Consider the following 5,588-nt stretch of genomic DNA (forward strand, 5'->3'; position numbering starts at 1 on the left):
AGCCTGCACCACAGAAATCAAGGATCCACAGCTTCCTGGCGACACCGTGGCCCGAAAACGTGGTTTTGAAGCACGGATCCTCACGAATCTTCAACTTTTTGCATGGCACCCCCCCAAATTCACCCTCAAATCACATATCATGCCCAGGGGTACAGCCTGCACTACAAAAATCAAGGATCCACAGCGTCCTGGCGACACCGTGGCCCAAAAACATAGTTTTGAAGCACGGATCCTCACGGATCCTCGCAAATCTTCACCTATTTGCATGGGACCCCCCAAATTCACCCTCAAATCACATATCATGCCCAGGGGTACAGCCTGCACCACAAAAATCAAGGATCCACAGCGTCCTGGCAACACCGTGGCCCAAAAACGTGGTTTTGAAGCACGGATCCTCACGGATCCTCGCGAATCTTCACCTATTTGCATGGGACCCCCCAAATTCACCCTCAAATCACATATCATGCCCAGGGGTACAGCCTGCACCACAAAAATCAAGGATCCACAGCTTCCTGGCGACACCGTGGCCCAAAAACATGGTTTTTAAGCACGGATCCTCACGAATCTTCACCTTTTTGCATGGCACCCCCCAAAATTCACCCTCAAATCACATATCATGGCCAGGGGTACAGCCTGCACCACAAAAATCAAGGATCCACAGCTTCCTGGCGACACCGTGGTCCAAAAACATAGTTTTGAAGCACGGATCCTCACAGATCCTCACGAATCTTCACCTTTTTGCATGCCCCCCCAAATTGACCCTCAAATCACATATCATGGCCAGGGGTACAGCCTGCACCACAAAAATCAAGGTTCCACAGTGTCCTGGCGACACCGTGGTCCAAAAAAATAGTTTTGATGCATGGATCCTCACGAATCTTCACCTATTTGCATGGGCCCCCTCCAAATTCACCCTCAAATCACATATCATGCCCAGGGGTACAGCCTGCACCACAAAAATCAAGGATCCACAGCTTCCTGGCGACACCGTGGCCGAAAAACGTGGTTTTGAAGCACGGATCCTCACGAATCTTCACCTTTTTGCATGGCACCCCCCAAAATTCACCCTCAAATCACATATCATGGCCAGGGGTACAGCCTGCACCACAAAAATCAAGGATCCACAGTGTCCTGGCGACACCGTGGTCCAAAAACATAGTTTTGAAGCACGGATCCTCACGGATCCTCGCGAATCTTCACCTTTTTGCATGGAGCCCCCCCCAAATTCACCCTCATATCACATATCATGCCCAGGGGTACAGCCTGCACCACAAAAATCAAGGATCCACAGTGTCCTGGCGACACCGTGGCCCAAAAACATAGTTTTGAAGCACGGATCCTCACGGATCCTCGCGAATCTTCACCTTTTTGCATGGAGCCCCCCCCAAATTCACCCTCAAATCACATATCATGCCCAGGGGTACAGCCTGCACCACAAAAATCAAGGATCCACAGTGTCCTGGCGACACCGTGGCCCAAAAACATAGTTTTGAAGCACGGATCCTCACGAATCTTCACCTTTTTGCATGGGCCCCCTCCAAATTCACCCTCAAATCACATATCATGCCATGGGGTACAGCCTGCACCACAAAAATCAAGGATCCACAGTGTCCTGGCGACACCGTGGCCCAAAAATGTGGTTTTGAAGCACGGATCCTCACGGATCCTCGCGAATCTTCACCTATTTGCATGGAGCCCCCCCAAATTCACCCTCAAATCACATATCATGCCCAGGGGTACAGCCTGCACCACAGAAATCAAGGATCCACAGCTTCCTGGCGACACCGTGGCCCGAAAACGTGGTTTTGAAGCACGGATCCTCACGAATCTTCACCTTTTTGCATGGGCCCCCTCCAAATTCACCCTCAAATCACATATCATGCCCAGGGGTACAGCCTGCACCACAAAAATCAAGGATCCACAGCGTCCTGGCAACACCGTGGCCCAAAAACGTGGTTTTGAAGCACGGATCCTCACGGATCCTCGCGAATCTTCACCTATTTGCATGGGACCCCCCCAAATTCACCCTCAAATCACATATCATGCCCAGGGGTACAGCCTGCACCACAAAAATCAAGGATCCACGGCTTCCTGGCGACACCGTGGCCCAAAAACGTGGTTTTGAAGCACGGATCCTCACGGATCCTCGCGAATCTTCACCTATTTGCATGGAGCCCCCCCAAATTCACCCTCAAATCACATATCATGCCCAGGGGTACAGACTGCACCACAGAAAAATGGCCATCATATGGCCAACTATCGCCCAGTCTCGAATCGTCCATTCTTGGGCAAGGTGATTGAGCGAGTGGTTGCTAAACAATTCCAGGCACACCTGGAAGAAGCGGACCATTTGGATCCCTTCCAGTCGGGATTCAGGCCTCATCATGGGACTGAAACTGCCTTGGTCGCACTGGTTGATGATCTCCGGCGGCCTAAGGACAAAGGTGAGAGCTGTTTTCTAGTTCTGCTGGATCTCTCAGTGGCTTTTGACACCATCGACCATAACATCCTTCTGGACCGTCTAGAGGGGTTGGGAGCTGGGGGCACTGTTATACAGTGGTTCTGCTCCTTCCTCCTGGGCCGTGTTCAGAGAGTGGTGGTGGGGGATGAGTGTTCGGACCCCTGGGCTCTCACTTGTGGGGTGCCTAAGGGCTCTGTCCTCTCCCCCATGCTTTTTAATATCTATATGAAGCTGCTGGGATAGATCATCAGGGGGTTTGGGCTGGGTGTTCATCAGTATGCGGATGGTACCCAGCTCTACCTCTCTTTCCAATCAGAACCAGTGAAGGCGGTGAAGGTCCTGTGTGAGTGCCTACAGGGGGTTGGAGGATGGATGGCGGCTAACAGATTGAGGTTGAATCCTGACAAGACAGAAGTACTGTTTGTGGGGGACAGGAGGCGGGCAGGTGTGGAGGACTCCCTTGTCCTGAATGGGGTAACTGTGCCCCTGAAAGACCAGGGGCGCAGCCTGGGAGTCATTTTGGACTCACAGCTGTCCATGGAGGCACAGGTCAATTCTGTGTCCAGGGCAGCTGTCTATCAGCATCATCTGGTACGCAGGCTGAAACCCTACCTGCCTGCAGACTGTCTCGCCAGAGTGGTACATGCTCTAGTTATCTCCTGCTTGGACTACTGCAATGCACTCTACGTGGGGCTACCTTTGAAGGTGACCCAGAAACTACAACTAATCCAGAATGCGGCAGCTAGACTGGTGAGTGGAAGCGGCGGCTGAGACCACGTAACACCGGTCTTGAAAGATCTACATTGGCTCCCTGTACATTTCCGAGCACAATTCAAAGTGTTGATGCTGACCCCTATTTGCATGGGATCCCCCCAAATTCACCCTCAAATCACATATCATGCCCAGGGGTACAGCCTGCACCACAAAAATCAAGGATCCACAGATTCCTGGCGACACCGTGGCCCAAAAACGTAGTTTTGAAGTACGGATCCTCACGGATCCTCGCAAATCTTCACCTATTTGCATGGAGCCCCCCCAAATTCACCCTCAAATCACATATCATGCCCAGGGGTACAGCCTGCACCACAGAAATCAAGGATCCACAGCTTCCTGGCGACACCGTGGCCCGAAAACGTGGTTTTGAAGCACGGATCCTCACGAATCTTCACCTTTTTGCATGGGCCCCCTCCAAATTCACCCTCAAATCACATATCATGCCCAGGGGTACAGCCTGCACCACAAAAATCAAGGATCCACAGCGTCCTGGCAACACCGTGGCCCAAAAACGTGGTTTTGAAGCACGGATCCTCACGGATCCTCGCGAATCTTCACCTATTTGCATGGGACCCCCCCAAATTCACCCTCAAATCACATATCATGCCCAGGGGTACAGCCTGCACCACAAAAATCAAGGATCCACAGCTTCCTGGCGACACCGTGGCCCAAAAACGTGGTTTTGAAGCACGGATCCTCACGGATCCTCGCGAATCTTCACCTATTTGCATGGAGCCCCCCCAAATTCACCCTCAAATCACATATCATGCCCAGGGGTACAGCCTGCACCACAAAAATCAAGGATCCACAGCGTCCTGGGAACACCGTGGCCCAAAAACCTGGTTTTGAAGCACGGATCCTCACGGATCTTCACCTTTTTGCATGGAGCCGCCACTAACTTACACATCATGCCCAGGGCACAGCCTGCAACACAAAAATCAAGGATCCACAGCTTCCTGGTGATACCAGGGCGCAAAAACATGAACGGCAGAATATGAAAATATTGACAGATCAAGTATGGATGTTGGTGATCTGACACTAAGTAAAAGCGAACCGAAAGAAGTGCCATGGTCAGATCACTACCTGGTGCAACTGGACTTCTCCACGACTCTTCCCCTCTCCAGGGAGGTGGGACCAATTCGGACTTGGGGGTTATGTTTCTGCGGTTTTTAGAAACAGAGGCTGGGCATTTGTGACGGAGCGTACTGGGCGAGTATTTTTGGTACGTCTGCAATGCAGCTAATAATTTGTTCATAGGCAGATAGATTTCTCTGCTATCTTTCTTTCTCACATAGCTGTGTTATCGATAATTAGCCAATTACGGGCTATTAATCTCAACAGCCGATTCCCTGGTGGCCCGCTGGAATGTTGAGTTGACCAGGGCTGTTGACTGTTTGGCTCCGAAGCGCCCTCTACAATTGCATGGAGCCCGGACAGCCCTGTGGTTCTCCATGGATCTGAGGGCAATGAAACAATCGTTGAGACGGCTAGAGCGCCGGTGGCAGATAACTCATTCTGAAGCTGGCCAGACACGGGTTAGAGCTCAATGTCAAGCTTACCAAGTGGCGGTAGCAACGGCGAAGAAGACTTTCTTCACCGCCTCTATTGCATCTGCAGAAAACAGCAGCAGGAGACTTTTTCAGGTGGTTCGCAGTTTAGTGGAGCCACCTGCTCCATCGGGGCCCAGTACGGGCCGCATGATCTCCTGCAACGATTTTGCAAAGTTTTTTTGCAGATAAAGTCGCTCAGATTCGGGAAGAGGTAAAATCCACCGTGGGAGCAGGGCCGGGGCGGGGGAGCGCTGGAGGTCTGTCTGGTCCAGTTGTGTGGGATCAATTCCAATCTGTTACCTCCGAGGATGTGGACAGGCTACTTGGACGAGTGAAACCAGCCACCTGTCTCCTTGATCCTTGCCCATCCTGGCTTATAAAAGCTAGCCGGGAAGGGCTGGGCGATGGGCTACACGGGTTGGTGAATGCTTCTCTCTGTGAGGGAGCATTCCCAGACCCACTGAAAGAGGCGGTTATTAAACCGCTTCTTAAAAAACCATCTTTAGATGCGGCCAATATGGCCAACTATCGCCCAGTCTCGAATCGTCCATTCTTGGGCAAGGTGATTGAGCGAGTGGTTGCTAAACAATTCCAGGCACACCTGGAAGAAGCGGACCATTTGGATCCCTTCCAGTCGGGATTCAGGCCTCATCATGGGACTGAAACTGCCTTGGTCGCACTGGTTGATGATCTCCGGCGGCCTAAGGACAAAGGTGAGAGCTGTTTTCTAGTTCTGCTGGATCTCTCAGTGGCTTTTGACACCATCGACCATAACATCCTTCTGGACCGTCTAGAGGGGTTGG

Source organism: Zootoca vivipara, chromosome Z1 (genome assembly GCF_965207765.1).
Source record: "Zootoca vivipara chromosome Z1, rZooViv2.hap1.1, whole genome shotgun sequence".
NCBI lineage: Eukaryota > Metazoa > Chordata > Lepidosauria > Squamata > Lacertidae > Zootoca > Zootoca vivipara.